The sequence below is a fragment of the Siphateles boraxobius genome, unplaced genomic scaffold, assembly GCF_051911475.1.
Source record: "Siphateles boraxobius isolate OS27281-9 unplaced genomic scaffold, OSU_SipBor_1 25, whole genome shotgun sequence".
Lineage (NCBI taxonomy): Eukaryota > Metazoa > Chordata > Actinopteri > Cypriniformes > Leuciscidae > Siphateles > Siphateles boraxobius.
In genome coordinates, this window is record NW_027508866.1 from 34,043,366 (window position 1) to 34,050,829 (window position 7,464).

Genomic DNA, 7,464 nt, shown 5'->3' on the forward strand with positions numbered 1-7,464 from the left:
GTTTTAGAAAAATTCTTTTGCAGAGAAGATTGCAGATTGGAACAAGTGAAAAAGATTTTGGATTCAGCCATAAATTGAATCAATAACAAAACCTAATATTTGTTTGTGCTAATTAGAGTTGTTAGCAATTGTGAGTTGAGTCTCCTGTGTGAGATTTCCACTGATCCCATGAGCTCCTGTTTTATACATTACCCATAAATATAATAAATAAAATGAATAAATATTCAGCTAAGCTCATGCTGCTTCTCAAATGAGCTCATTTCTACTTACAGATCCTACGTTTCTAAACCTACAATTCACACAGCAGTGCATGAGGTCTCAGATAAGCCTGTCTGTTTTGTCACGTGAATGCAGGCTGCCATATGCCTCGCTCACAGGCATCGCTGAGGGTGTGTAACCGGCTTCAAACTCATGCTGCTTCTCCCAGATTTACCCGAAACCCTGAGGCGGCTCATCACTATGAGAGCCGCTGCGCGAATCAACACGATGAAGTGTACAAGTAGTCCATCCTTACTTAAATGTCATGTTTATTGAGGTGCGATTACTGAAACTAGTTTTTTTGGGAACATTACTTTTAACAACTCATTACATTGGATTATTTTTTATGGAAAGTGAGGCGTTAGTTAATTTGCGTTATTTTCTTCCTCGCCATCAGTTGATTTTAAAGACCCACTCCGATGAAAATAATGTTTTTCTAGGTGTTAACATGTTCTTGTGGCATTTTTCTGATGTTAGAGGACATATCTTGAGAAAAATAAGCTCAAAGTTGTATTTCTGAGTATTTCTACATTCAAATGGCTGCGAATCAGTAGCAGACGCTAAAATGCCGGCTAAAATAGACTGGAGTTGTGACGTAGTAACTCCACTGGGCGGGGACAGAAGCTCATACTCCCCTCCGCCCCGCCCGCTCAGGTTCTGAGGAGTAGAGAAGACGATGGCGGATCAACACCTATGTGTGGTAGCGATTGTAATGCTAAGAGGAGAGATAGTGGTATTAGCTTTCATGCTTTACCAAAACATGTTGCTGTGAGAGATAGATGGATTACGTTCCTTGGTCACGGCAATGTTAAAAACCACACATCGGTTTGCGTTCAGCACTTCACAGAAGACTGTTTCACCATCTGGCAGGAGAAAAAAATGGGCTTCGTCAGTAAATTGTTTTTGAAGCCAGATGCAGTGCCTTCCATCAAGACACCATCAACTGGACAGCCTGTGTCTTTACCGGTAATTTTATTTTTTTTCTGTCAGGAGCCAATTCAACGATCCCGCCTGTTTGCTCATTACATCAGCTATCTACCGGGCAAAAACGGCAGTGCTGCATAATGTGGCAAGGAGGGATGAAATATCTCCTCCAGGAGGGATGAAATATCGAGGCGAAGTCGAGCTTTCTTTCTATATTGACATTTATACAGACAGAGCTCTCAGCAACGGGGAGGGGGAGGGTCGTCTCCGTGCCAACGGCTCCGCCCACAACGCAGAGGCGAATTGCTAATGAGCTACTGCCGCTCTGCTAAAGCAAAGTCCCAGAAAACGGCACAGGTTTTGTGATTTTGGCTAAAAAGGGCATAATCGTAATTTAAAGTCCACTGGGAATGTTTCAAAATAGCTCAAAATATGATCGGAGTGGGACTTTAAGCGTATTCTCTTACCAGTTTGATTTGCTCCGGATGAATATTGTTGGTGTTACTGGGCTTTCATTTCGGCGTGGGATTGCTCATATTGCGCATAATTTTACTCATTCCCGCATATATTGTGCTCACACCCAAAGTGCTCACAAATAAAGCCACCTCTCAGTACTAAATTTAGTTATTTTTCACGGCCTATTGTGCTTAAACAGTCAAAAACACAAAATAATGTCAAAATGCTGGTCTTGGCGAGTATTCACGTAAACACAGTCAGTTATGTTTTAAGTGAACATCAACAGTAGAGAAAGAAAACCCATGTGTAACAGTATAATGGATCTGTGTGTCAGGTCTTAAAGTGACAGCAGCCTAATTTTCCTGCTGCCAAATTATGAGATAATATTAAAAATATTTATATGGCCGTTTGTCCCCATGGTATCGATGTCACAATTGTGGCCAGTGAAGATTGTGGCTAGTAACTTTATACATACAACTAAAATTTACAGAACATTAAAATTAAAACATAATTGGAGGTCATGGACCTTTAAAACAGCTACTATAATGCATTACGTATCCCGCTGAGAACTATCTGAGTCATTCTAGTCTCACTCTCACAGAGGCCTCTTGGGAATAAAGGTATTGTGGCAGTTGATCCCAGCATGCAAGTCTTGATACTGCCGCATCAGTCGCGCATTGACTGGCAAACAGTCACTTTAAGAGCTAGAGAGAAGAATTGATCTATTTATCCCAGTGAAAACCCCTAGAGGAGATGGCAAAGCAGCTCGGGCTACTCATGTGTAACAAATTGTATCCAGCAGCACACCTCTGTGAGCCACTGTCGCTTCAGAGAGAAGAGCACGTTTCCCCACAGGATGTGCAGAATCAAATCAGCATTCAGCCAGAAGTGAAAGTGACCACAGCCACCTAAACAAAGCATCTTAACTCCATTGAAGCATGCGGCAACAGCTCAAGACGATTTCTTTAAAAGTTTCAACCCTGAGAGTTTTGAAATTTGCAAGCCGATAAATTAAGATGGAGCTGTCAGATGAGCCGTGGTTTCAACAAATCTTCAACAAAGTGAGCTGTTCACATACTCATTAGTGAGTATAGAAATAATGATGTCTTATAATGTAGGCTATCTGCCAATGCTCACCACAATTTTATTTGTCCCCAAAACAAAACTGATCATGACAGTGCCAAGATTAACATTTTGTTGCCCAGGTGTTGCTAATTTCATAGATCAGGTGACATAATATGCTTTTTTTTCACACCAAGAAGGTCTACTATAAAGATTACTGTAACCATAACTATATTAGCATCCACTGTAATGCACAATATCATTCTGTTTATTATAAGCACACGCTGCGGTTTTGTCGTCTGTCACTTTAAATGCTCGAGCTCTTTAATGTGGATTCTGATTGGCTGTCAATGTTTTTATCGTTCATCAGCTGGTTGTGATGTGGCGACAAATGAGCAGTGTTGGGAAAGTTCACTTTCTATATGAACTAGTTCAAAGTTCAGTTCACAAATTTTAAAATGAACTAGTTCAGATCATAGTTCATACTTTAAAAATTTGAACTAGTTCATCCATATGTTGCTACGAGCTATTATCAGTGAACGAGTTCACTGTAACGTTGATCAGGCAGTAATACAGTACGTTCAGTTCACGTTCGCCCAAAATATGAACGAGTTCATGAACTACCGTTCAATGAACGCGTTCAGGCACAACACTGCAAATGAGCACCTTGCTTTTCTTTATAATGGAAAAACCAAAGACCTTTAAAAGTCCCATCCCGTAAAGGATCTATTCTTTCCATTTTTTTTTTTCAAGTAGTGTTGCATTCGGAGAATTGTTTGAGTACATATTGAGACTTTTGTTTTCAGGTTTTATTGTTGAGATCTTTTTCAATCTCTAGAGGAGATGCATGTGAGATTACTGAAGTCTTTTCGACATCTCAATTTGTTCTCCATTTAATCTCATTTCAGTCCAAGGAGAAAGAGTTAAGATGTTAAACTGGTCTAATTGGAGTTGTTCTCTTTCCTGTGAGTGTAGGCTACTAACAGCACTAACCACTCGGAGGCTTGTTGGGAGAAAATCTCATTGAGCTGTTGTGTGAGAAACAAACACCCTCTCCGGATGAAAGCTGCTTTTGGACGTGCTGATTTGAAAGCGATTCTTCCCACCTCTACCTATTAACAGCTAAATGAGTATCAGAACGCTAATTACTCATGGACCACTGCAGTGTTTGAGTTTACCATGCCTATTTACCACGTCCTGTGTGACTGTGTTCAAATAGCTCAGTTCTTTATAATTGGCTGGATGCCGGATGTTCGAGAGGCTTTGAACAGTTATTTGCTTGAAAGAAGTATTGTGTTTTGAAACACTGCACCAGGGCTCTGGGAACATTTCAAACACTGTTCATTCATAACGATGATCACTAATGACTGAAATCCACACGGTGAACCGCACCAGCCGATCATTCTCATTTTGATTCCACTGATGTGATCGCGATGAAGTCGTGTTTTCCTGAGAGAGCTGAAACTTGGATTCAATTTTGGACCAACAAACAGCAATGTTGAAAGAATATACAGGGAGGGATTTATTGTTGTTTGAGTAGGTTAATGTGGTTTCCTCAGATGATATGATTTACATCTTTAGGCCTTGATGTCTACAGCACATCAAGGATGTCTTTAATACGTGCAGAAAGCCATTCGTTGGTATTCTCATTCATCTCAAAGGCAGTCGCTCAGCTGGTGTCGGAAGTACGTGATTTGAAATCTGCCATTTTCACTCATGGGAACCACAGAAGTGTTCCTGCGCTTCATGAACTAGCTGAGCTGGATGGAAATGCAAACCCATAACTGTAAAACTCAGGGTACAAGTGTTTGCATATTAGAATGGCTCCAATTATATCCATTTTTAAAACTCGGTTAAAATCTCATTTATTATCCAGGGTTTTTAACTAGATTAGGTGCTGAGGCATGCTTTACTTTTGTGGTGTAAGAAATATAAGCTGACTACGCCACCTCCTTTAAGGCAGGAGGAGCCCTCTAAAGGTAAAAAAATTATGATTTTGGACAACAAATGTAGTTTATAATAAGATAACAATTTTATTGTTCCAATAAAACCATCAAATGTTAAAAAAACATTCACAGAAGTTGGAATTAGTTCTCCTCAAGACTGCAAGAGGGTCAGGCCTGCCCTTGTGGACCTCCTACCACCTGTAAGAGATAGAAGAAAACAGAAGAAAACCCCACAGCATACACAGCAAATAAGTAGTAACCTTTAAGTCACTAATCAGTGCCAACCTTCAGTACACACCACACAGCAGTGTCACACCACCCAAATCACCTACACCGAAGGAGGTTCTAGTGAAGATGCAGGCCTGGCCCTGTACAGAGTCTCTGAGCACAGGAAAACAAAAAGAGGAGAGCAGTACCAAGAAAACAAAGCAAATGACAAACAACACTTAGGATCAAAGTCAATATCAAATAATAATAATAATAAACCACAATATAAATCTAAAATATACAAGAAACAGTGGCTGGTCTGCCCCTTTAACAATAAAGGGAACATGCATGTTAGTACACATCAATGCAGCCCACAATATAAACAACCAAACAAAACATAGCCTACTTTAGTGAAAGTACAGTTGCAACACAGTTACCCAATCTCAGCTCTCAATCCCCAAACATGATTGATAAAAGGTACTATAAAACAAGAGAAGAGGTTACCACATCAAATACATTTGTATATTAATTGCATCAAACTCGATAAACGATCGATCTTAGTATATACTGGGTTTACCATTATTCAGCATTCCATCACGGCCGTCAGCCCATTGAAGGTACCTCAGCAATAAATGTTTGTCTGCCTCGCTTCCCAGACAGAGAATAAAACCTCTTAAATAATCAGCCTAAAAGAAAAGAATAACAAAGATGGAATTGCGCCTCAAAGCGCAGTCACTCCACGCAAACAAACCACACCACCAAAAACATACCTATATGAAAGGGTACAGAGGCTGCACGTTGAGTACAACAACCACACGCCAGAACTGCAGAACAACCACCACCCGTTGCTGTAAGAACCCTTTATGCGGTCTTAATGATAGCACTATTATAATGTATTATTATTATGTATTATTTGATTATTTTTTATACAGCACTTTGGGCAAGTGTTTTAGTATTAAATTGTGCTTTAGAAAGAAAGAAAGAAAAAAAGAGAGAGTATTTGAGCTCTTTGGCCCATGCTAATCAGCTAAACATTGACACCTGTACTACTTTTATTTTATTTTATTTTAGCAATCAATTATACAGATAGATTGACACCTTTATTTTATTTTGCATATATAAATTTAATTAATTAATTAATTAATTAATTAATTAATTAATTAATTAATTAATTCATCCTTGTTTATATGGATATCTCTTTGATATTTAGATCTTTTTGGCCTATGGGAACCAGTTACATTTTTTATTTGTTTATTTGTTTGTTTGTTATTTTTATTTTTTTAATTTCATTCTCTTTTGTTTTTTTCCCCATTATTTTTAATCTTTATTCTGTTTATTTTTTAAATGTTTAAATTTTATTTTATCCCTCATTAATATGAATAGCTCTGTTATTTTTAAATTTTTGTTATTTTTATTTGTTTATTTTTTATTTTATTGTTGACCCATGTTAACCAGCTAAACCTTGAACATTGACACCGTTATTTTCTTTTCTTTTTTAATTAGATTAAATTTTTGGCACCACAGTGGTACGCAAGCATATTAGTGGTCTCAAAGCTAACAGGCCATGATCAAAAAACTATTAAAAACCAATTTTAATTATATGCGGCTTTCAGCAACAGAGAATCTAGTTGCCTAGAATAGAATGAAAACACCATCACCAGTGTATCGACTTCCAAACCAGTAAAGTTTTTTTATGCTGGTTAGTGGTGATTTGGTTCTGGTCACCAAATGAACTTGGTCAACCAAGAATGTCTTGTTGGTTAAGCAAAAAGTTTGAGACACAAGCTCTAGCCATGCAAGTCTAAACAATGTTGATGCACCAGATATTTTCATATGTCAAAATCTGTCAGCTTTATATAAGAGGATCTGGTCTGATAGCATAATCTGCAAATGTGTCAGACATAACCAACTCGGATGCTTATCAAACAGACATCAGGGAGAATAACATATTAGGAAATCCTTATCCGAAAAAGCCCTGCATTATATCCGGAAGCTGTTGTTCCTTTTTAAAGGAATAGATAATAGCTGGGCTAGAACAGACAGTCAGAGGTTGATGAGCTGTTCATAGCCTGAGAGGAAGGTTATCATCTACAATCACATAGTTCCTCAGAAAAATGAAAGACCTTAAATGTGAGGGAAGCCTGGTCTTGATGCCCAGGTAAACAGCAATTTCAGCTCGGCAGTAATCAAAGATGTCTGGCGCTTCTGATTGAAGGGAGTAAAAAACACAAATATCCCTGTGTTGTGTGTGACGCACTCCCTCACAAATAAAATACAGCGTGAAATGCTTCCTGCACAGAGACACGCTCAAGACGCATCAAAGAAAGGCAGGAGGAGGGATGAATGAACCAATGAGAGGAAGAAAGAAAGAAACATAATTTCACAAGGACTGGGACGCGATCCAAACCTCACTTTCTTCATGTCTTATCAGCCGGTGCAGTAGGGACACATTGCAATGCACACGAGAGAAAAAGAGGAACAGATAGAATACATTAAACGCGTGTTAAACGGAAGGCTTTGATGAGCGCTCCACTCTTTCAGTGCTGTACACGCACGGGGCCGTGTGGCTTTACTGCTGTAGAGAAGAGGTCTTGAAAGACTTGAGTGTGTG

General features: G+C 38.8%; 1 long non-coding RNA gene across 2 annotated transcripts; it reads right to left on the reverse strand.

Annotated features, from left to right (window-relative positions):
• Window positions 1-4,764: 4,764 nt before the first annotated feature.
• On the reverse strand, window positions 4,765-5,703 carry LOC143749607 (uncharacterized). 2 transcript variants are annotated; one of them, XR_013207049.1, is made up of 5 exons: window positions 5,624-5,703; window positions 5,431-5,539; window positions 5,251-5,333; window positions 4,932-5,025; window positions 4,765-4,844 (listed from the first exon to the last, which is right to left on the reverse strand). It is a non-coding gene; the product is annotated as an uncharacterized LOC143749607 (long non-coding RNA). The 2 variants fall into 2 exon arrangements; XR_013207048.1 differs by lacking the exon at window positions 5,624-5,703 and having other exon boundaries at window positions 5,431-5,605.
• Between the last annotated feature and the right edge of the window lie 1,761 nt (window positions 5,704-7,464).